We start from the raw sequence: 26,199 nt of genomic DNA, 5'->3' as shown, positions 1-26,199 counted from the left end.
AAGATGTTCAGACTCAGTCCCCTTGTGAGTATGATTTGAATAATTTTTGCCAGACACCACCTTCCCCCAAGTCTGTAACAAGATCCAGCTACAATGCTAAAATTTCTCCCTGTTGTCATTCATCTAAGGCTCAAGAGGAAGAGCATTTGTAGTAGTGATGGTGGGGCTTTTGAGGGTAAGGGGTGCGAGGGCACCTCTCCATTTATTTTGCAGTTTGTCTCTGCCTGCATTTTTGTCTGTCAGCATATTTGTTTTTCTATCTACTTTTTCTGTTTCTCTGTCCGTCTCCCAGTCCATCTATCAATTCCTCTCTGCTTGTCTCTCCTTGTCTGTTTTGACACTCCCTCTGTCTTCCTGCTTCATGTCACTATGTTTCTCTCTCTCAGATTCGGTCTGTCTCTGTTGATCTTTGTCTCCTGCTCAGTTGGTCTCTGTTGTGCGTTCTTTCTTCTCTCTCTCCATTGCTCCCTTCCTCCATTCTACCCTCTGCATGTCTGCATCTCCTTCTATCTATCTCTGACCAATAGCTTCTGACCATCCATTTATTTTTGTTTGTTTGAATATCCCTGTTTAACTGTCCCTGTCTAGTTTTCAGTCTGTCTGTCTTTTGGTTGGTCTGTCTGGTGCTCTATGTCTGCCTTCCTGTCTCTATCAGTATCTCTGCCTCTCTGTGCCTTTGTTCATTTCTTTGTCTCAGTTTCTGTCAATACTTAGTCTCTTTGGTCTTTCTGTCAGTCTCTGTATGTGTCTCTTTTTGTTTCTCTGTGTCCGTGTTACCCATCTGTCTGTCTGTACTCTGGCTATCTGTCCAATCTGTCTGCCTGTCTCTCCACCAGCCTGTTTCTGTCCGCTTGTTTCTCTGGAGGTCTGCATGTATTTATCTCAGTCTTTACTTCTGTCTCTTTGTCTAGCTGACTATCTTTCTCCATAAATTTTTTCTCTGACTCTTTTCTTCCCTCTCAGTCTGTCAGTCTTGCTATGATTCTCTCAGTTTCTCTGTTTCTTGTCTTTTGGTCTATAACACATGGTGTCTGTCCAACTCTTTCAGTCACCCATCTTGGTCAGTCTCTTTGTCTTGGTTTGTCTGTTGCTTTCTCTTCCCAAGTCTGTCCTTCTGTCTCACGGCCTACTTTTTTCTCTCATCAGTCTGTCTTCCCATTTTTCTCTGCTGGTTTTCGTTTCTCTCTTTTCCTCTGTATCAGTCTGTTTTTCTCTGCCTGTTCCCTGCTCTGTGCATCCTGCAACATTAGTCCCTCTCTCTGTCTACCTATTCTGTCTCTATCTCCCTGTCTTTTGACTCTATTCATGCCTCTCTGTTTCTATCAATCTCTCTCTCATTCTATAATAACAGTGTCCCTCTCTCTGCCTGCCTACCTGTCTGGGTATCTGTCTGTGTTTATTCTTTCCTTTAGTAGTTTGGCTGGCTGGCTCACTGTCTCTCAGGCTGTTTTCCTCTCTTTCTGTCACATTGTCTATAATTGTCTCTTTCTTTCCTTTATTTCATTTCCCTCTTCATTTCCTCTCTCTCTCTTCTCTATCTTTTTTTTACTGAGGTGAGATTTACATAACATAAAATTAACCATTTTAAAGACAACAAATTCAGTGGAATTAAGTACATTCACACTGTGCATGCAAGCACTTTTATCTAGTCGTTGTCCCAAAATATTCTCATCACTCCACAAGAAAAGCCTGTACTTAAGCAGTTGTTCTCCCTTCTCCCCTTCCCCTAGCCACTGGAAACCACCAATCTACTTTCTGTCTCCATGGATTCACCTATCACAGACCTTTCAGAGAAAAGGAACCATACAACATGTGACATTGTGTGTCTGGCTTCGTTCTCTCAGAATAATGTTTTCTAGGTTCATCTCCCTTGTAGCATGTACAATAGTTCATTACTTTTTATGGCTGAATAATATCCGACTGTGGATACATCACAATTTGTTTATTCATTCATCCACTGATGGACATTAGGTCTGTTTCCAACCTTTTTGGCTGTCATGCATAATGCTGCTATGAACATATGCATGCACATATACTTGTCTGAGCACCTGTTTTCTATCCTTTTGCATATATACCCAGCAGTGGAATTGCTGTTTCATACGGTAATTTTATGTTTCACTTTCTGAGGAACCACCAAAGTGATTCCTAAGTGGCTGAACCATTTTAGACTCCTACCAGAGATTTAGAAGGGTGCCAATTTCTTCACATTCTTGAAAACAGTTGACATTTTCTGACTTTCAGATTCTAGCCATATTAGTGGATACAAAGTGGTATTTAATTGTGGTTTTGCTTTGCATTTCCCGAATGACTAGTAATGTTGAACATCTTTTCATGTGTTTGTTGGCCATTTACATATATCTTCTTTGGAGAAATGTCTATTTGAGTATTTAACCTATGTTTTGATTGACTTATCTTTTTGTTGTTGAGTTTTAAGAGTCCTTTATATGTCCTGGATAGACCTTTACCATATATATGGTTTGCAAATATTTTCTTCCAGCCTGTTTTCTCTGTGTCTCTTTCGGACAGACTGAATCTATTAGACTGCCTCTTTCTGACTATTTCTCTGTTGGTATCTTTGTATCAATCTATCCCTGACATGTCTCTGTAAGGCTCTGTAAGGTTCCTTCTTTCTTCTTCTCCCTCCTTAACCTTTCTTTTTTAGTGTCTCTCTCTCTCTTTCCTTCCTCCCTTCCCTCCCCAGTCTGTTTCCTCTGTTTCCCTGTATCTGACTCCCTTTTTCAATTTTTCCCTCCCCTCATTCATCTCTCAGTCTGTCTCTCTGTCCATTTAGTTGGCTCTTTATCTCTCTACTTCTGTCTTGCTTTCTGTCTTTTTTGGATTCTCCCTTTATTGGTATGTCTATCAGTTGTTTTGTTTATCACCCTATCTCTCTCCCCTTGACTCTCTTGGTCTGTCTCTCTCCATCTGCATCTCTCTCTGTATTTGCCTCTTCTCCTCTGACTCATAGCCCTCCCTTCCTGTCTCTCTAAATGTCTGTCTCAGTGTGTCTCTCAGTCATAGTCTCAATGTCTTTCTCAGGTTCTATATGACTCCCCTGACACGTTTTCTGTGTCTACCTGTCTCTCTGCAGCAGTTTCTTTTTGCCTCTGTTTCTCTCTCTCCTTGCCTGTTTCTCACCTTTCTGTTTCTCTGCCTGTCTGTCTGTTAGTCTCTCAGGCTTTCTTTCCATTTGTCTATCTCCTCATTTCTTTCTTTCTCTTTCCTTTGCCTCTCCCATATAGCTCCATATGGCCAACTTTCTCAGTCTGACCGACTTTCACTGACTCTCTCTCTCTCTCTCTTGCTATGTCACTGTCTTTTCTGTCTTACTGTCTCTTGCAGTGTCTGCTTCTCTCTATGATGGTCTGTCTCTGGCTCTGTGTGTATCTCCCTCACTTCTTTCTCAGTCCCTTGCTCTTTCTTGCTCAGTCTGTGTGTTCTCTCTGCTTTGCCTCTAACTCTGTCTCCCTGTAGCCCATTCTAACTCCTCATCTGTCTGCGATACCCTCAACATCCAGCTTCTCTGTCCATCTCTCAGGCTCTGTTCATATGAGTGTGATTCTCTTCTTTTCTCTTTTTGTCAGTTTTACTCTCTCTCTTTTCTTCTTGACTTTCTTTCTTACTCATTTCTCTCTCCCTCTGTCTCTCTTTAGTTCTGTAGCTTTTTCTGTTTCTGGGTCTTTCTCCCTCTACCCTGTTTTCTGTCTCTCTTTGTGACCTCCTTGTTCTATCTTTTCTGTTTTAGTCTGTCCCCATATCTCTCTCCTTGTTCCTCACTGCTGTCTCTGTTCCCCCTCTTCTCCATTTTTTTTTCTGTTTGTCGGTCTGCCTGCCCTTATACCTGTCTGCTTCTTTTTGTCTATCCATCTCTCTTTGTATGCTTCCATCTTTCTACATTAACCAATTGATCTCTATACCTCTATCTATCCATGTTTGCCTCTGCCTTTCTGTTTTTCCATCTGACTGCCTCTGTCTCTCCTTCTGGGTCTATCCTTCCCTGTCCGTCTATCCCTGCCTCTATCCATCTCTGTCCATTCCTATCTTTATGTCTGTCTCTCTGTCTATCTCCCTCTGGCCATTTGTCTGTCTTTCTCTGCCTCCTCTTTGAAAACATGTGGTATTTATCTTTCCATGTCTGACTTTTCTTTCCAGGCTCATCCATTTTGCTGCCAAAAACATGATTCCATTCTTTTTTATGGCTGAATAGTATTCCATTGTGTATATATGCCACATTTTCTTTATCCATTCATCTATTGATAGGTAGGTAGGTTCCATATCTTAGCTATTGTGAAGAATGTTGCAATAAACATAGTGGTGCAGGCAACTCTTTGACCTACTGATTTCTCTTCCCTTGGATAAATACCCAGTAGTGAAACTGCTGGATCATATGGCAGGGGGTGAGGAGCATGGGGAGAAGTCGGTTAACAAACATGAAATTACAGCTAGATAGGAGGAATGAGTTCTGGTGTTTTTCAGCACTGTAGGGTGAATACATTAAATATACTTTATTATATATTTTCAAAAAGCTAGAAAAGAACATTTTTGAATATTATTAATACAAAGAAATAATAAATGTTTGAGGTGATGAGTATGCTATTTACTCTGCTTAGATATTACACATTGCACGCATGGCTCAAAATATCAGTCTGCATCCTATGTACAATTATTATGTGTCAATGAAAAATAAAAGAAAAATATTGAAAAAGACAAAAAAGAAGCTGAAGTATAAATTTCTTTCCAACCTGTGGCAGTTGAACACATGCATCTCAAAGAATGGACTTAACAGTCCTTGGCTTGCAAAAAATGCATTGATTATACTAACTTATGTAAAATAAGTGTAATATGTCTACCTAGTACCTGACAAACACAGGTATACACTAACTGTGGTATCTTTCAAATACTGTCACTTAGTTGTCCACTAGTGAAAAACACAACAAAATCTATGTGCTCAGCAAAGACATAGAATCAACCCAGGTACCTATCAGTGGTGGACTGGATAAAGAAAATGTGGTATATATGCACCATGGAATACTATGCAGCCATAAAAAAGAATGAAATAATGTCCTTTGTAGCAACATGGATGCCGTTGGAGGCCATTATCCTAAAAGAATTAATGCAGAAGCAGAAAACCAAATACTGCATTTTCTCACTTATAAGTGAGAGCTCAACACTGGGTACACATGGACACAAAGATGAGAACGATCAACACTGGGGATTACAAAAAGGGGAAAGGAGAGAGGAAGGGAAGCAAGGGTTGCAAAACTACCTATTGCGTACCATGTTCACTCCTTGGGCAACAGGATCATTAGAAGCCCAAAGCTCTGCATCACACAGAATACCCATGTCACAATCCTGTACATGTACCCTTGAAACTAACATTAAAAAAAGTACATGCCCAGAGCATGTCTTGTAAGCCTTTCATTGGGCTTATATTTTAAGTAAGCTTCCAGAACTCAAGAAGTTTGAGAAACTGGGAGTTAAGGGACATACGGCATCACATAAAATATAGAGTCTAAACAGATTGTTTTTGAAAATGACATCATCACTGAAACATACAGTGATCCAGAATTCTACAGACTGAATTACATCAGCACAATCACTTAATTTTAGTCTAACACTCTAATTTGGTAATCTTACAATCTAAACCCTAATAATAAGGAAATGATTAACGGCATTATGGAACAATGTCATTAAACCTCTCCATGTCTCCATTTCCTTGTCTAGAGAATGAGGCTTATGACAATAAATGACCTTATATTGTTGTTATTAGAAGTAAATGGGATAATCCATGTATAGCTCTTAGAACAGTGCCTTGAAAAGTAGGAGCTCAAAAACATGTTAGCTATTATTACCTCTATTGTTATTATCGCAATTGTTATCATTGTTATTATCATATAAACATCTAAATAGCACTGGAATCAGGAAAGCTATGTGACTGGTCAAGCCCAATCTCTGGGCAGTTTCCTTATCTAAAAAATGAAGATGTACCTCTAAAATTTTTATGGTTCTATGGTTGTTGGATTCCATGTGTTTCTGAGTACTAAGCACATGGGGTCACATTTTTTAATTTTTAATTTTCATGGGTACATAGTAGGTACATATATTTATAGGATACATGAGATATTTGGATATAGGAATGCAATGCATAATAATCACACCATGGAAATTGGAGTATCCATCCCCTCAAGCACTTATCCTTTGTGTTACAAACAATCAAATGACACACTTCTAGTTATTTTTAAATGTACAATTAAATTATTTTGACTATCGTCACCCTATTGTGCTATCAAATACTAGGTCTTATTCATTCTTTTTACCTATTTTTTGTACCCATTTATCCTCTCCCGCCCCTCCCCCTCCCGCCCCTACTACCATTCCCAGCCTCTGGTACCCATCGTTCTACTCCCTATCTTCATGAGCGTGAGTTCCATTGTTTTGATTTTCTACATCATGGGGTCACATTTTTTTTTTTTTTTTTTTTGAGACGGAGTTTCGCTCTTGTTACCCAGGCTGGAGTGCAATGGCGCGATCTTGGCTCACCGCAACCTCCGCCTCCTGGGTTCAGGCAATTCTCCTGCCTCAGCCTCCTGAGTAGCTGGGATTATAGGCACGTACCACCATGCCCAGCTAATTTTTTTTTTTTGTGTATTTTTTAGTAGAGACGGGGTTTCACCATGTTGACCAGGATGGTCTCGATCTCTTGACCTTGTGATCCACCCGCCTCGGCCTCCCAAAGTGCTGGGATTACAGGCTTGAGCCACCGCGTCCGGCGGGTCACATTTTTGATCAGGCTTCATGATGTGATTTTTATCCTGAAAAGTTGTCAGACCCGTAAGTTATGAAGGCACACAAAAGCCACAAGGAAAATCTGATTTTCAAACATTTCTAAAACTAACCTGGTTAGTTTCTCACTGACTTATTTAGCTTTTATGGGATCTCACAATGAAAAGCATAAATTCAGGAATGACTTTCATTCTAATTTTTTCTCCAATGATGTCCATATCAGACAGCTGACATAGGTAACATTTCCACAGATGTGGACCTGAATCCTCAGAGCTAGAGTGCCATATTTTTAAAAAAGGATATTGTTAGCCCTTGAAAAATGAAAAAAGAAAAAAGAAAAAGAAAAAGAAAAAAAAGGATATTGTACTTTGCTTCAAATTGCTGCCTGTGGATGTTGTACTCTTCCTAGGAATGCTGTCCATGGCTATTGTTTCTGTCTTGTGAAGACTGTCTAGGATGTTATAGCTTTCCTGGAAATAGTCTTTGCATGTTTTATCTTGCCTCAGAAAGGATGATGCTTCCTTCTTGGAAATGCTGCCCTTCGATGTTGTGATATTCCCTGGGATACTATCTGTGGTTTCTGTAACTGGCCTCTGAATACTGCCTGTGGACAGTATACATGACTTTTGATATTAATTGTGGCTAATTTATCTTCTGACCTGAGGGACTCTTCACTGAAGCTGCTTCTCCAGTGCAGCTTCTGAGGGAGAACTAAGAATATGTTTCTGGTACTTGTGGGTTTGTAACTTGATTCATTAATACTTTCTCCAGACTGAATGGATCTCATGTTTTAAACTGTATTCAATAAATATAATCTCTTGCCATACTCTGCCCATTTTCTGGATAGATAAGCTGCAGGTGGGAACCTATTGGGAAAGAGGGAGAATACTAATTGGCAAATTGACTTTGGGTCCTAGACAACAACTTGTAGCATAAAAACTCTAACTTGTTAGCTAAACTAGGCAATTGGCAATAGGTGCCTCTGAAAAAGATGAAAACTCTGGAAGCACAAAGCATATTTATTCAGGCAAAGGCTGTTACTTTCAAATGTCTTGGTATAATGTATCCTGTACTGTGGTAAATGAATTTTCACCTTTGGAGGCACAGTGCTACATAATTGTCCAGAATATTTCCTGTAACTAACACATAAAATTTCCATACATCCTATAAGAATTCTCAAATCTTAATTGCTCACTCTTCTATTTTCTTCATCTTCAATATTTTCCTTAGGATCAGGATGTCAAATTCCCTGTGGGGATGTGGCAACATATATTTATCACTAAAACCTATCTTGTCTCTGCTCCCCTAATCCTGCCAGCATTAGCATACCTGAGCTTATTCATGCACATGTTTGTTCCCTTACAAATTCATGCCTCCCACTCCCATAGCCATGCACAATGGATTTTGTACAAGCTGTACTGGTGAAAGAATAAGGTCATATAGCTAAGAAATTTTGACCTTGAGGGGCAGATTCATAGAATTTACATAATATAGCTCCAAGAAAGATCCTGATTATTTCCTGCACCTTCACATTCTCTGCAAAAAGGCATGACAGGCAGGAGAAAATAACCTTTTTTGTGGTTAAAATCTTTGTGCTTTAAGATGACCAGGGAGGAAAGGGGTATGATGGTGAAGAGGTCATCAATTCAAAAATGGCCCTTCCTAGTTCTTCTAATTCTCTTTCCACTGCTTTTCAGAATGGGGATTTAGCTGTACTTAAGTGTCCTGTCTCTTAGATGGTCATTCACTTGTCTTAATTTTTTTAGATTATACTTTTAATTAGAAATAATTATAGATTCATCTGCAGGTATAAAAAATAATACAGAGAGATACTATGCATTCCTTTTTTTGTGAGACAGGGTCTCAGTTGGCTGCCTAAGTTGGACTGTAGTGGCACAATCACAGCTCACTGCAGCCTCCCAGGCACAAGCAGTCCTCTTACCTTAGCCTTCCAAGTAGCTGAGACCACAGGCACACACCACCATGCCTGGCTAATTTTTAATTTTTTTACTTTCTGTGGACATGAGGTCTTGATATGTTGCCCAAGCTGGTCTCAAACTTCTGGTTTCCTTGTGTATAAAATCAGGCTTATGACAATAAATGACCTTATATAGTTGTTATGAGAAGTAAAGCAGTCCTCTTGTCTTGGCCTCCCAAAGTGCTGGGATTATAGGCAAGGCATGAGTACAATGTCTAGCCAATACTATGCATTCTTTACCCATTTTCTCCCAATGGTAGCATCTTGCGAAATTATAGTACAATATTACAACCAAGATATTGACATTAGTAGGGTCAAGACACAGAACATTTCCATCACCACAAGGATCCCTCATGTTGCCCAACTTTTATAGTCATACCTGCTTTTCTCACCCACATACTACTTTCTTAACCCCTGAAAACCTGACAAATTTCAAGAACGTTATATTAATGGAATCATACGGCATGTAACCTTTCAGGCTTGGCTGTTTTTCATGCATGAATGTTTATGTGTATGTAAGTCTTCATTTCTTTGGGATCAATGTGCAAGAGTTTTTAGGCATTTTAAGAAACAGCCAGGCCAGGTGTGGTGGCTCATGCCTGTAATCTCAACACTTTGGGAGGCCAAGGCGGGTAGATCACCCGAGGTTGGGAGTTCAAGACCAGCCTGACCAACATAGAGAAACCCCTTCTCTATTAAAAATAAAAAAAAAATTAAAAAAAAAATTAGCCGGGCATGGTGGTGCAAGCCTGTAATCTCAGCTACTTGGGAGGCTGAGGCAGGAGAATTGCTTGAACCCAGGAGGCAGAGGTTGCAGTGAACCAAGATTGTACCATTGCATTCCAGCCTGGGCAACAAGAGCAAAACTCTGTCTCAAAAAAAAAAAAAAAAGAAACAGCCAAACTTTCCCACCATGGCTGTACCATTTTACATTCCCACCAGCAATGTATGAGTGATCTAGTTTCTCTGAATCCTGGCCAGAATTTGGTGCTGTCATTATTTTTTATTTTAGCCATTCTGAAAGGTGGTATCTCATTGCGACTTTAATTTTCATTTCCTTAATGACTAATGATATTGACCATCTTTTAAAATACGTATTTGCCACCTGTATATACTTTACATAAAATGTCTGTTCATGTATTTTTTAAATTTTCTAATTGAATTATTTTTATCATTGAATTTGAGAGTACTTTATATATCCTAGATACGAATTCTTTGTTGGATATGTGGTTTACAAATGTTTTCTCCCATTCTGTAGTTTGTCTGTTTATCCTCCTAGCAAGGTCTTTCCCAGAATAAAAATGTAATTTTGATAAAGTCTAATTTATCAATTTCTTTCTTTTATGGACTGTGTTTTTGGTGTCAAGTTTAAGAATTATTTACCCAACTTTAGGTCCTGAAAATTTTCTATTTTTTTCTCTAAATGTTTTATAATTTTATATTTTAAATGTAAGTCCATGATCCATTTTGAGTACATTTTTATAGGAGTGAGGTTCAGTAAATTTACCAATGGATGTCCAATTGCCCCAGTATCAATGATTGAAAAGGTCAGACACCCTCCATTGAATTGTTTTTGCACATTTGAAAAATTAACTTTGGGAGGCCGAGGTGGGTGGATCAGCTGAGGTCAGGAGTTTGAGATGAGCCTGGCCACCATGGTGAAACCCTGTCTCTATCAAAAATAAAAAAATTAGCTGGGCATGGTGGCATGTGCCTGTAATCCCAGCTATCCAGGAGGCTGAGGCAGGAGAATCATTGGAACCCACAGTGAGCTGAGATAGCACCACTGTACTCCAGCCTGGGCAACAGAGAGACTTTGTCTCAAAAAAAAAAAAAAAAAATCAGGTGGGTGTATTTATGTGGGTAGATTTCTCTGTTCTCTATTCTGTTCCATTGATCTATGTATCTGTCCACAAACACCACACAGTCTTGATTACTGTAGCTATATAGCAAAACTTAATATTGTGTAGAGTGATTCCTCCCACTTTATTTTTATTTTTTTGAGATTGATTTAGCTCTTACAGGGCTTGTGCCTTTCTACATGTTAGGATAATCTTGCTTATATCTTCAGAGATACCTTGCTGAAATTTTGATAGCTACTGCATTGAATCTAAAGATTAATTTCATGAGTACTGACATACTTAGTATATTGTGATTTCTGATACATGAACATAATGTGTTACTCCATTCATTTAGGTTTTATTTGAGTTCTTTCATTAGTGTTTTGTGATTTTCAGTAGACAGCTCCTGTACATGTTTCAGTAAATTTATATTTAAGTATTTCATTTTATTTGGATTACCTCAAATGGTATCGTCTTTTTAATTTCAGTGTCCCTGTGTTCATTTCTAATATGGAAAAATACAATTGACTTTTGTATGCTTATCTTATATCCTGCAACCTTAAGAGATTCACTTATTAGTTCTAGGAGCTTTTTTTGTTTCTTTATTCCTTTTGTAGATTTCTTGGTTTGTAGATTTTCTATGCAGGTGATGTCATCTGCAAATAAGGACATTTTCACTTTTCTGATTTGTAAGCCTTTCATTTCTTCTTCCCTTATTTTTCTGATATATAAGCCTTTTATTTCTTCTTCGTATCTTATTTCATTGGCTGAAACTAACGACATTATGTTGAATAAGAGTGTATATCCTTGCCTTGTTTCTGATCTCAAGGGAAAGCAATTCAGTTTTTTACAGGTACATACAATGTTAGCTGTAGGTGCTTTGTGAATTCTCTATCAAATTGAGGAAGTTACCTTCCCCTCTTATATTTCTGAGAGGGTTCTTTTAAAAAAATCATAAATGATGTCTAAGTTTTTCAAAATTTTTTCTCTATTGATTGATATGATTATACGATTTTTCATCTTTAGCCTGCTAATATGGTAGATTACATTGACTGGTTTTCAAATACTGAACCACCCTCGTAGCCCTGGAATAAACCCTACTTCATCGTTCTGTGTAATTCTTTGAATATATTCCTGAATTTGACTTATTAAGAGTTTGTTAAGAATTTTTATGTCTGTATTCATGAGGAATACTGGCATGCACTTTTCACTCTTGGGCTGTTTTTATCTTATTTTACTATTTGCATAATATTAGTTTCATAGAATCAGTTGAAAATTGTTCTCTCCTATTCTATTTCCTGGAAGAGATTTTATAGAAGTGGTAGTAGTTCTTCTTTATGAGTTTGGTAGAATTCTCCAGTGAAATCATCTCACCCCAGAGATTTGATTTTGGGAGATTTTAAATGATGAATTCAACTTCCTTAATAGTTATATGGCTATTCAAATTATCTATTTAACCTTGCATGAATTGTGATAGTTTATGTTTCTTGAGGAAGTGGTCCATTTCATATATGTTGTCAAATTTATGTAGGTAGAATTGTTCATAGTAGTCCCTTAGTATCTGTGTTAAGCCGTTCTTGTATTGCTATAAAGAAATGTCTCAGACTAGTAATTTATAAAGGAAAGAGCTTTAATTGACTCATGGGTCTGCAAACTTTACAGAAAGCATGGTGCTGGCACCTGTTTTGACTCTGGGAAGGCCTCAGTGAGCTTTTACTCATGAGCAAAGGCAAAGTAGGGGACAGCCATGTCACATGGTGAAAGCAGGTACAAACAAGGAGTTGGGGGAGGGGTAAGTGCCACACAGTTTAAAATGATCAGATCCCCTGAGAACTCACTATCATGAGGACAGCACTAAGTTGAGGGTTCCACCCTCATGACCCTATCACCTCCCACCAGACCACACCTCCAACACTGGGGATTACATTTCAACACGAGATTTGAGTGGGGACAAATATACAAACTATATCATTATCTCTTTGATAGTTTGTACTGATACCCTCTGTTTTATTTCTCATATAGGTAATATATGTCATTTTTTTCTATTGATCTCACTAAAGGATTGTCAATTTTATTGATTCTTTCAAAGATTCAGTTACTTGTTTCGTTTTTCTGTTTTCAATTTCGTTGATTTCTCTTATCTTTAGTATTTAGTCCTCTTTGATTTTAGTTTATTTTGTTCTTATTTCTCTACATTTTTAAGGTGGGAACTTAGATTACTGATTTGAGACTTTTCCTCTTTCCTAATGTATGTATTTGCAACTATAAATTTCCTCCTCAGTACTGCTTTAGCTGCTTCTCATAAATTTTGGTATGTTGTATTTTCATTTTCATTGAGTTCAATGTGTTTTTAGAATTTTTTACTTGGTTAGGCTCACTCCTGTAATCCCAGCACTTTGGGAGGCCAAGGTGGGAGGATCACTTGAGGCCAGGATTTTGAGACCAGCCTGGGTAGGTAACATAGCAAGACCCTGTCACTACAAAAAATTGAAAAATTAGCTGGGTATGGAGGTGCATGCCCATAGTCCCAGCTAGCTACTGGGGAGGCTGAAATGGGAGGACTACCTGAGCCCAGGAGGTCCAGGCTGCAATGAGTTGTGATCATGCCACTGTACTCCAGTCTAGGTGACAGAGCAAGATGCTGTCTCAAAACGAAATTGCTTGAGACTTCTGCTTTGACCCATGGTTTATCTAGCAGTGTGCTGTTTAGTTTTCAAGTGTTTAGAGATTTTCCTATTACTTTTCTGTTACTGAATTCTCATATTATTCCATTGTGGTTGGAGGGCATGCTTTGTATGACTGAAATTTTTGATAATTTTTTGAGGTTTGTTTGATGAACCAGGATATGGTCTATCTTGGTACGTGTTCTGTGAGTGCTTAAAAATAATGTGTATTTTGCTGCTGCTAGATCCTATTGTTTGATTATTTTGCTGAGTTCTTCTATACCCTTATGAATTTTCCATCTAGCTGTTATATTAAGCATTAAGAGAGGGATGTTGAAGTACTTAACTATAGTTTGGATTTGTCTGTTCCTCCTTTCAGTTATATCAGTTTTTGTTTCACAAATTTTGCAGTACTTTGGTCCATATGCCTTTAGGATTAATATGTCCTCTTGGTGAATTGATACTTTTATCATTATATAATCTCTCTCTTTATCCCTAGGAATTTTCTTTGCTATGTAGTCTACTTTATCTTATATTAAAATAGTCAGTCTTGCTTTCCTTTGATTGTTTGCCCATAGTCTTGCTTATCATGTTCTTTCTTCCTTTCTGATGTTCCAAGGTTTATTCCCTTATAATTTTTTTTTTCCTTAAAGAATTTCCTTTAGCAACTCTTTACAGTAGGTCTGCTGGCAAAAAAAAAATTCTTAGTTTTGCTCCATCTGAGAAAGTCTTGATTTCCACTCCATTTCTGAAGATATGTTTACTGGGTATCGAATTGTGCCACTTCTTTCTTACTTCCATGATTTGTGATGAGAAATCTGCTATCATTTTAATTGTTTTCCCCCTGTAGGTAAGGTGTTGTTTTTCTGTCTTCTGTCTAGATCCTTTGTCTTTAGTTTTCAGAATTTTCATTATGACATGTCTCGGTGCTAATTTCTTTAACTTTATCCTATTTAGGGACTTACTTACCTTATCAAATCTGTAAGTTTATGTCTTATGCCAAATTGGGGAGGTTTACAAACATTCTTTCTTGATGTACTTTTTTAGCCCCATTCTCTTCCTTCTCTCCTTCCTGGACTCTGATGGTATGTTAGATCTTTTGTTATAGCACCACAAGTCCTTTAGGCTTAATTCATTATACTTCAGTATATTTTCTCTTTATTGATCAGCTTGGGTAATTTCTATTGTCCTATCTTCCAGTTCACTAACACTTTTCTTTGTCCTCTCCATTTTGCTGTTGATCCCACTCATGGAGCTTTACATTTTTGTTATTACTATATTTTTCATTTCTAATTTTTCCATTGGGTTCTTCTTTATGTCTCCTATATATTGCTAAGACTTTCCATTTCTTTGCTGAAGCTTTCTATTTTTTCATTTGTTTGTAATCAGTCATTGAAGGATTTTTATTATGGTTGCTTTCGATTTTTTTGTCAGAAAATTCTAATATCTCTGTCATCTTTGTGTTGGCCTCTATTGATAGTTATTTTCTATTCTGTTTGAAATCTTCTGGGTTCTTGACATGATGAGATATTTTCAATGGAGACATGGATATTTTGGGTATTATGTTATGAGTATCTGAGTCTTATCTAAACCTCTTTCTTTGTTGGCATTGTTTCAGGCAGGGGAGAGGGAGTGTTATTGCCTCATTACTATCACATGGAGGTAGAAGACCAGGTTCCCTACCCAACTTCCAGTGACATCTGAGGGAGGTAGTCTCCTTGTTACTAATGGGCAGGGGTGGGAGTTCCAGCTCCCCACTGGTCTCCAATGACACTTAGCAGGAGTGGCATTTTATTTCTGGGTGATAAATACAGTCATGAATCTCCAGGAGGTCTTCTCTGATACCACTTTAGTGGTCAGGAGTGCCTTCATAACTGTTAATTGTCAGGGAAAAATGGAAATCCAGGCTCCCCAGAAGTGGGTTAGATCATTGTGGCCTGTGGGGATGAAATTTCCAGCTTCAGCCTGGGCATGGTGGCTCACGCCTGTAATCCTAGCACTTTGGGAGGCCAAGGCAGGAGGATTACTTGAGCTCAGGAGTTTGAGACCAACCTGGGCAACATAATGAAACTTCATCTCCATAAAAATAAACTTTTTTTTTTAAAGTCCCAGTTTGGTACTTTGCCCTCTCTGATATCATCTTGGTGGAGGCCCCTGGCAGAAGTGTTGAAGTGCCTCATTAGAGCTTCACGAGGGTGGAAATCTATGTTCCCTACTTGGCTGGGAGTGGGTAGGAGTAGGGCCACAGTGTGTGTGTGTGTGTGTGTGTGTGTGTGTGTGTGTGTGTGTGTGTGTGTGTGTGTGCGGGGAGCGGTGTCTGGCTAGAGTAGAGAGCTTAGCTATTATCTACAAGTTTTTCATCTTACTAGGCTGCTTTTACCTGGTCCTTTGGCTAAAGAGCATAGGCTTTCATTGGGGCTTTTATTTTGTCTGTACCCAATGGTGTTTCTGAGTTACCAGTTTTTTCAACTACAAGTATGAGTTAAATGAGGCAAAAACAAAATCCAAAAATCTTGAGGTGACATCCCTAGACAATCAATCTGCCCTCTCTGCAGCTTTCAGCCTTCTTATAATTTTTAAATATGTAATATCCAGGGTTTTTAGTTTTACTCAGAGGGAGAAATAGAAAGAAGCACATCTAATCCATCCTCCTGGAAGTGGAAGTTTCCAATTTGTCTTAAATTTTTAAGATGCCCATGGTTAAAGGGACATATATAGTCTAATCTCTCTGTATGATTCATCTTCTGCTAGTCTTTTAGGTTTTTTTGTTCCTTTAAACATTGAACCCCCAACCACAAAAGAATACTGAAATCTGATAACCTCTTCCAAGTCATTTTCTTCTTTGAAACAGTAAAAACTTTTTCTCCTAAAAAGGTATAGTATAGTTTTTTTTTTTTTTTTTTTTTGATGGTGATAAAAGAAGAGTGTTTGTGGCAAAGAATGAAAAAAAGGTTCTAATCTAGACCTAGATAAGTTCTAATCAATCAATCAATCATAGCTAAGAGATTTACAGATCTAGGCTAGGAGCACAATTTTTTTCTCTAACCACTGATTCATCATACACCTTAATCTTCTAGCACATTGCCCTAATTCAGTACCATCTGCCGCTGTTAGATTAATATGCTATTATGATTTTCAGTACCAAAGTCATAACATGCAGAGCTTAAAGCTTTTGGTACTGGTAACATCCTAAAAGTACATCTATAGAGTACTTTCATAATTAACAAAAAAGTACAATTTAATGAAAGATGTTTAATGGATATATAAAAGGTTGAAATCTCGGTAACTATTAAATTTTAAACTAGTTTGCTTAGTCATTTGGAGCAATCTCATGCAAATTAATATTTCTCAGAATTATTAACTCTCAGGCACAATAGGAAGATAATGATTGCTTGACAGAAAGAAAAATGAGGAGTAGGAGGAAAAAGTAATGCTAGCAATGACAAATGTTATCTACCTACCCTTATTTTGTATTAAAAGCATTGGGCTACATACCTTATTATTTATGTATTTATTTTAGGATCAGGTACCTTAAATTGGACCATTCATGACACTTGGTTCATGACACACTCTCAGCAGTGGTCCTCTAATTATTTAGCCACTTATTTTAAGTAATGTAATAAGCACCTGTAAACCTATGACCCCAAATAAAAGCTAAGATTTTGATAATAATTACATCTAAACATAAGAGTCCTTTATCCCCATCCTACTTCCCTCCCTTCCCCTAGCCAAGGTAACAATCTCCTAAATCCTGTGTTCATTATCCACTTGCTTTTCTTTTTACATAGTTTTATTATACCTATATGTAATCTCAAAATTATATGTTTTAATTTTACTTTTAACTTTATAAAAATATAACATACTCTATGTAATCTTTTAGGCCTTCCTTTTTCATCTAATTTTAAATTGCTAAGATTAATCCATATTTTGTGTGTGGCTGTAGTTCATTTGTTCTGAATGCTGTATAATATGCCACTGCATGAATATACCACATTTTATTAATCTATTATTAATGCTGATGAGAATTTAGATTATTTCTATATTTTTGTATTGTGAACTGTGCTGCTTTAAATATCTTTGTATGAATCTCCTGTTATCCATGAATGAATAAAAGATTCTCTTGAGTATTTACCTAGGAGTACAATTTTCGGTTCACAGAGTATATACATCTTCAACTTTCAGAGATAATGCCAAAATTGCTTTCAGCAATTTGCATATATTCCTACAAACAACACATAAGAAATCATATGCTTCCTAATTTCTGGGCTTTTTATTACATTCTGAAGATTTTTATTTGTCTGTTATAACACTTTCCTTTCTTAGCATGGGTTCCTCATCTGAACCACAGAACATAGAAAACTATTTGAGTGACTATCTTCTAAATTCTCTAAAAATGGTATATATCTAGTATCATTCTAGTTACATAAGAGAGAAATCAATTCTTTATATGCAATAGATGTCCTAGGGCATTAGTACTTTGTTATTTCCAGGAACCCCAACTGAGAAAGACTGCTTGGTATTGTCGCTTTTTATTTTTTGTCAATCAACTGGGTATAAAAGATATCTTATTGTGATTTGATTTGCATTTTCCTGATTCATAATGATATTTTATCTCTGAACAACTTAATTGGCCAGATGTGTGTGCAGTTTTGTAAAATGTCTGTTCATGTCCTTTGTCCATTATTTTCTATGAGAATACTTATGCTTTCTTAATAACTTTTCCAACTTCTTTATGTATTCTTGATATTATTTCTTTGCCAGTGTATTTTGTAAATACTTTCTCTGTTTGTAACTTGTTTTTTCTCATTCTTTAAAGTGTATTTTGATGAAAAAGTTTTGATTTTTAATACAGTTAAATGTATCAATCTTTCATTTTCTAGTCAATTCTTTTTGTGCTATAACATGTTTTTCACTATTTCAAGTTTAGGAAGATATTCTATTAAAAGTTTTGGAATTTTGTTTTTGAAATTTATATTCTTGTAATTGATCTTGTGTATGGTGGGAGGTAGGATTTATTTTCATCTTTCTTCATATGGATAACCATTTTTCCATCTCCATTTGTTAAACAGTCTCCACATTTCCTATTGATCTGACATGCTACCTCTGTCATATATCAGACCTTCATATGTACATGGGTCTATTTCTGGGTTATTATATTCTGAAGAATTTTACATTCATTATTTCATGTAGTCTTCACAATAAAAAAATTGACTTATTTCATGTAATTTGCAAAATCACCTTATGAGGTAGGTGCCATTTTCTCCATTTTGCAGATTTAGAAAATGAAAGCTTAGGGACACTAATTACTGGTAAGATCACAAACTAATCTATGGATGTCAGCTCTGAGCCAAAGTTTCCAGAGCCCAAGCTTTCAAGCCATAATCAATACTGGCTCTTACTCTACTACTTCATAAGAATGTTGTAAAAAGTCAGTAAATATCACAGGCAGTAAACTATATGTTTAGCTCTGTGCTAGTTACTGGGTGAGGTGAGGTAGGGTCAAGGATAGTGTTGTAAAGGAAAGACTAAATTGTAGCCCTTGTTCATTTTGTATACCCTTAACCTGCCTTATTATTATTGTTTTCATAGAGAATTAAGTACTGAAACATATATATCTATTTGTTTATTATTGTCTCACTCACTAGAATGCTGCATGAGGGCAGGAACTTATATTGTTTTATTTACTGCTGTATATCTATCAACTAAAACAGTGCCTGGCACAGAGTAGGCATATGATAAGTATTTGTAGAATGAATAAATATGTGAATGAATAAACACAATAATGTTTCTGTCACTGGAATAGAGACAATCTCACAGGAAATATGTGAGATTGTCTGTATTCCAGTGACAGAACATGTATATACTCAGAAAAATCCCATAAATGTAGGAAAAAGTACTCATTCACTCAGTACAGGTCCTGGGTACCTACTATGCATGAGGCACTGTGATGACTACTGATAGAAGAGATATAAAGATGAATAAGACATAATCCTTGCCTTCATAAACTTATAAGCTAGTAGAATCTACATGTCCATATAAATTCCTATAATTCACAACAATAAACAGTAAGTGCTGTAAGAGAAAAATGCTAATTTGAACACAGGAGAATTTAATGCAGACTGGGAGATCTGGGTAGGCTTAATGGTACAAGTTATCATGTTGGAGCTTGGCCTTGACTACGTTTTCCTTCAAATAAGATGAAAATTGTGAAAGTGCACTGCATACTTACTTAGTCAAATGTTACTACTTACAGATATCTTTACATAAAGTAACCTAAACTGTAGTAAAACATTTTCATTTGGGGGAGCATATTGGATTTTGACTGGTTAAGAGGAGTAGGATATTTCAGGTAGAGGGAATGGATTGAAAGCACAGGGCATGTTTTAGCAAGGAGTCCAATGTTGCTGTAAGCCACCCTGGAGACAGGGTGGCTGTGATTTGAAGTCAAGGGTTCAGGCTATTTGATACTGCTTTTTTTTTTTTTTTTTTTTTTTTTTGAGACAGAGTCTCACTCTGTCACCAGGCTGGAGTGCAGTGGCAGGATCTCGGCTCACTGAAACCTCTGCCTCCTGGATTCAAGCAATTCTCCTTCCTCAGCCTCCCCAGTAGCTGGGACTACAGGCACCTGCCACCATGCCTGGTTAATTTTTGTATTTTTAGTAGAGACGGGGTTTCATCATGTTGGCCAGGATGGTCTCGATCTCTTGACCTCGTGATCTGCCCACCTCAGCCTCCCAAAGTGCTAGGATTACAGGCGTGAGTCATTGCGCCGGGCCGCTATATGACACTTTTAAGAGACTAAGTGACAGTGAAGTCAAGCAGGTCATCAAAGGCAGTTCTTTTCTTTTCTTTCTCCCCTGTTGTGTTACATTCCTTTCTCTTCTTTTTCTCATAGTAGAATGCAATGAAAAAGAAGAGAGGATAGGGAGTCTGAAGACCCAGAATCAGGTCATAGTTCTGCTACTGAACCGCTGTATGTTTGGAAACTTAATTAAATTAAAGCTGGGGGGTGGGGGGCAGTTTTCTAAAACTACAAATATACTCTTCTTCCTGTAAATCTCTTTTATTAGCTGCTCCAAAAGGAATACCTGCTTCCAGCTGCTATCACTGTCTCACAAGGATCACTGCTATAGTGCCAAATCAATACAAATGTGAATGTACCCCTCAGCCATGTTGGTTAAGAATCACTGAACAAAATGATCTCTAAGTGCCCCCTCTTTCCCATCACCTCAGCCTGCTGTCCACCACCTTGCCCCATGATCTGATTCTTTTCTTATTCCCAACTAAGCTTTCAGTCTAACAGTAGACTTGCATATGGGGTTTGCTTGGCCTTTCAGGAGGTGCACAGGGTTACAAATTCTTGTCCTGGAGGAAAACTAACCATGAGTGGCCAAAGAAAACTGAAAGACTTAAGCACCTGCTCCACAGGCAGGGAAGGGGATAAAATTACTGGGCTGCCTCTAACTTGCAAAAATAACTTGGGGGCTCTCTGGATGCAAAGGCAGCCTGATCCTTTCAAAGAACAATTGTGAGAAATGATGTGAGTATGTGTGTTGTGGGGAGGGCAGAGAACAGAGTGATAGAATTCTAAATTATAGAGCTATCCTTCGAGGCCTGATTCTTTAGAACTTTCTCAAATACAGTTTGGATGGGAGTGACAGGGCAGGGTAGAGAGGGGAAGAAAATGGTAAGCCTAAGATTCACAGTCTTTTTTAAAGCTGATCTACTCTTTAAAAAGTTTTAAATTGCACATAAAGAAAAATACACCCTCTGCATGACGCTCTATGGAGCCTAATTATTGGAGCAAATGTTTACTGAATTAATTTTAGAAATACAATACCAATGCTGCCTGTTTCATAATCTAGGGGAAGTATTTTCTTCTTAAGCCATGTTCAGCCTACACCAGGAAGCCAATTATCACCCCAGAACACTTCTCAGTGAAAAATGTGTCATTCCTTCTTAGGACAGTTAAGGTTTAAGCAGGCTTAAGCCCCCATCTCACAGTTTTTTCTTATTTTTACCATCTAAATACCCATCAATCCAAACCAAGATCAATTCCATTTACATAACCCAAAGATGTCACAAACATTTGGACAATGGGAATTTTGGAAAAGGACAAGGCATCTTTTTTGCTTACTTGAATGTCCACGTTAGCTTTTCCTGAAATCGGAGTATAATAATGGAGCTCCTGAGGGAAAAATGCAGGAAACAGGCAGTGGTGCTGATTAAATGAGAGTAAATTCAGTTTTATTACTTTCATGTAAACTCAGTAATGCTAACTAAAAACTAACAAATGTGGTCCCTTTAGAATTCCGAGGAATGTGATTTTCATCAGTGGAAGGAAATAATTTCTAGTTACCAGATGTACGCACCCTGAAGACTAGAGCTAGGTCTTACTCCAGCCTCAGTTTCTGCTAGAAATTAGCATATTCATCCACCCTTCCTTCCGACATTACCTGACACACAGTAAGCATCCAATACATGTTTGCCAAATAAACATATTAGCATAGTATTTGTTTGCAATTGTCTACTGCCGAGAATGCTTCCAAACGGGTTGCATAAATAGGCTAAATATTGTCCTGAGAGCATTTTTAAAAATCTGATTAGCAAACATTTTATTTCTTAGAGATGATTAATTTTTATAGTCCTAAATAATATGGCTAGGAATTTAAGATGTTTTCCATGTGCCAAAAGAAGAAGATGTTCCATTTCCCTTTATAGACATCAGACAGAACTCTTCCAGAGCTCATTCTGTGTAATCAAACACTTTCAAGTGGCAACCAAACATTCCAATGTGCCTAAGCTGTCTGAATGTCATAGCAAAAGACAGCTGGGGATACGATGTTAGAATGACCAGAGTTTACACCTTATTCCCATTCCCTTTAGCACATACCAGATTCCGCAGCTCTAAGACAGGCGTGTTCTGCTACCCCATTTTTCCCTCAAAGAGCACCTGGAGTCTGTCTAGAAAACAGACCAAGAGCTTTACTGCTAACCACTGTAGGTGGAATGCCTAAATTTTCTAATTATAGTATTAGAAAAATATAATTTGACATACACACTTGTACTTTTGGGGGCAATGGGATAGAACATGTGACACTGGGGATGCTCTGAAAACTCCAGAAAGTGTGGATTTCCATGCTTAAAGGAATGACTAGAGAATCTACAAAAGGGAAGTAACTTTATAAAACAGACAATATGAAAGAACACAGCATAAACAGTGTTAAAATACATGAGAAAACATTTGTAACACATTTAACAAAGGAAGCATTAATTTCCATAACATAAAAAGAACCCTTAGAAGTTCATCATTTAAAAAAAAAAAAAAATGGGCCAAGGATATCACAAATGATTGATAAAAGGAACAGAAAGGACTAGTAAACATTTGAAAAATATGCTCAAATTCACTATTCATCACAGAAATGCAAATAAAGAAGCACAAAGCTATCATTTCTGACCTGTCAAATTGGCAAAAATTCATAGGATTAATGATATCATGCACTGGCAAGAAGACAGGAAATGACTCTCAAATACCAGGGTTGAGATTCCGACTTGGAGAAGCCCTTGCAGAAGTCATTGTGGTAGTATTTAGTCATCAAAATGTTCAAAGTCGGCCGGGCGCGGTGGCTCAAGCCTGTAATCCCAGCACTTTGGGAGGCCGAGGCGGGTGGATCACGAGGTCAAGAGATCGAGACCATCCTTGGTCAACATGGTGAAACCCCGTCTCTACTAAAAATACAAAAAATTAGCCGGGAATGGTGGTGCGTGCCTGTAACCCCAGCTACTCGGGAGGCTGAGGCAGGAGAATTGCCTGAACCCAGGGGGCGGAGGTTGCGGTGAGCCGAGATCGCGCCATTGCACTCCAGCCAGGGTAACAAGAGCGAAACTCCGTCTCAAAAAAAAAAAAAAAAAAAAAAATGTTCAAAGCCTTTAATCCTTCAACCCTGCAAACTTACTTCCTGGACTATTCTAGAGTAATACTTTCTCATGTGTACAAAGAAGCACGATCATGGCTGTTCATTGCAGCACTGTTTGCGGTGGCAGCCAAATGACAGGAATAATCTAAGCGCCCATCAACAAACAGGAGGATACCAATAGTAAGTTTCCCAGTCTCTGATATGTCCCAGCAGGCAGTTATTAAAAAGAGTAGGAATGATGTTTGTGGGGAAGTGATTGGAAAAGGGCACAGGAGTCTTCTGGGTGCCAAAAATATCTGTGTCTTGTTTCAGGTGCTTGTTACACGAATATGCTATTTGTGAAAGTTCGTTGGTATGCATACATAATTTATGTACTTTTATGTACTGCAATAATAACATCTTAAAATAACAAACAAAACACAGATTTGGGGGCACCCAGGCTTTAGTGGAAAGAGGTTTATACTAGGAAGGAGTTCTGAGTCCCAGTTCCTTTTGTCCTCAACTAGCTTGGGGGGACCTTGGACAAGTCAGTAAGGCTGCATCACAGCTGAGATGACTCACCTGTAAAAGTGGGCCTAATTACATCCTGCTTAGAGAAGTGGGCCAGATGATTTTAATATAGTTTTTTTCATTTCTAGGCTCCACAACTCTTCAAGCCCTCTTAGTTCCGAATGATAAACCACCAGCAAGTTTTTTGGATCTAACCCCTCTTCTCCATCCCTATTTCCGTAACACTGACTCAGGCCCATGTATCACTTCCCTCGGCCATTTCAAAAGTCTTCAAGCTTCTCTCCCCAGTTCTAGTTTTGCCCTTTTAAAATCCATGATAACCCTTTGGTTCGAGTATCTTCTGATCGTCTAGCTCAGATCAAATCACTTCCTTCTTCAGAAACCTTAGACAGCAGTGGAGCACAATGCAAAGTGTAAAGGTCTCACTGTCATTTAAAAACCTGCGTTTGAATAGCTTAGTGGCTGTCTAATCTTGTGCAAGCCAGTGAGCCTGTGAATCTCACTTACCTCATATATAAGATGAGAGTACTAATAGGGCCTTTTTCACAGAGTTGCAGTGAAAAGACTTTCACCTATTGGTGTGCCAAGTCCTAAGTCACAGTTAACTTCATCAGTTAGGGGCCCAGAAGGAAGGCAGAGTAAAGCTCCTAAGCTACCACTTCTTCACTTAACTCCAATCAAGGCAGAAAATACTTCTGGGCACTCTGAGCTGCGAGACAAAGCTTTCTAATCGACTGACTGGCTTTTTGACAGGAGGGCAAGGCATCCCCCTCTTTGTAGGCTATACCATAGAGAATGTGGTGCTCTGTAGCAAAGGACAACAGTCTTAATTGATGGCAAGCTCCAGCCTGGAAGATTTGTAGTCCTCTCTGCCCACACCTAATGTGGTAAGAACTGCTTCACAGAGACCTGACGTAAAATCAAGAGAAGCTGAAAGCTTGTGGTCACCTTGCTGACGTCATTCAGGATGCATTAGTCAATGTTTCTCAGGCTGTTCATCCTAGATCAGCGTAATTATGGAGGGAAATAAAAAAGCCAGATTAGAAAATGGGTTGCCAGCAGAACAACTGTATTTGTATGAGATGGTATGTGAATCAGCATCTGAAAACAGTATGTAGTTATGCCTTGTTGCCTGCTCAGACTTTATGTCAAGTTCTGAAGAAAATTCAGCACTTAGTGTTCATCTCAGAGAAAATGTCTGGTCCCTGTGGTTTGTCACACAAGCCTTTTGCCAGATACAAAGGCCACTCATGCTGGGAATGCCTCTCACATTACAAGATTTACACAGTCTCTAGGAACTAATCTTGGGGAAAGATGGGTTGTTTTCAACTTGATCTCTTATCTTTCCAATTAACTAAACCAAGCATCTTCTATGTTTTATCTTCTCCCCACAAAGCTTCCTTGACTGATCAGAAGAAAGCAGATGGCTTCTTTAGCTGTACCCTAATTTCACATAAATTTTCATGAAAATTCCTCCACTCTTCATCCTAATTGTGCACTTGCACTCAATCTTCTATCTGGCCTAGTGCCTAGTACATAATAGACACTCAGTAAATATTTGCTCTTGTTTACCGAGTGTTCACTATGACCTGTCACTCTTTCATAGCACACAGCATAATTGCAAATAATTGTTTGTGTAGCTATTTGCTTAATGACTGTCTTCCTTACCAGACTGTTAGCATCTCAAGGCCAGGGTTGGAATCTGTCTTATTCACAGCTTATTTTGGTAACTTAATGCCTACCACTATGCCTTACACTTATTAAGACTAAATAAATATTCACTGAACAAAATAGTGCTAGTACCATGTACTAAGGACTATTTATTATTTTTCTTACTGACTCCTAAAACAACCCTTTACACTTAGTATTATTATCTCTATTTTCAAGGTACGGTAACTAAGGTCAAAGAGCTGCAATCACTTGCCTAAAGTCAAAGCCAGGATTCTGAACACGTGCTCTTAACAACTGTTACTCTGCCTCTCTCTTTCAAATCTGATTATACTATTTATTAGTTTTAGCCTGGGAGAAATTCCTGTGTTTTCCAAGCCTCAGGTTTTTTAAAAAAATCTGTAAACAAGGAGGCAATGGTATCTATCTTATAGATTTCTTGTAAAGTTTGCTTGAGTTTATATATGTAAAGCATTCGGTCATAGCAGTTGGCATACAATCAATATTTAATAAAAGCTACTGCTGCTGTTATAGTTGCTATTGAATCGAATAAGCAGAAGACTGTGGCTGGAGACAGGGAATGCGACCTTCTGAAACCTGCCCTTCCCCCAAAATTAGTACACTCTGTTTCTGCAGTTCAGCATCTCTCTAATGGTTTTGTGTACCACTCTCATCACCTCTCACCGTATCGACAAAACAGCTTGCACACTAAAGATGCTTTTGCGTGAAAATCAAATGTAGAATAAGCAAAATATTTTAAAATTAATTCTATTACACAAGCAATTGCTCAATGTGAAATACTACAATCTACATGGCTTAAATCGAATAGCTCACATTAT

At 37.9% G+C, this 26,199-nt stretch overlaps 1 protein-coding gene across 8 annotated transcripts in view; it reads right to left on the bottom strand.

The window, feature by feature from the left end:
* Positions 1-26,199, bottom strand: part of ENOX2 (ecto-NOX disulfide-thiol exchanger 2) — a 290,848-nt gene that overhangs the window by 129,067 nt on the left and 135,582 nt on the right. The gene's annotated exons all lie outside the window — the stretch shown is intronic.

Source organism: Saimiri boliviensis, chromosome X, assembly GCF_048565385.1.
Source record: "Saimiri boliviensis isolate mSaiBol1 chromosome X, mSaiBol1.pri, whole genome shotgun sequence".
NCBI lineage: Eukaryota > Metazoa > Chordata > Mammalia > Primates > Cebidae > Saimiri > Saimiri boliviensis.
Note: the sequence above shows the minus strand (reverse complement) of the source record. Positions and strands in the feature narration are given on the sequence as shown.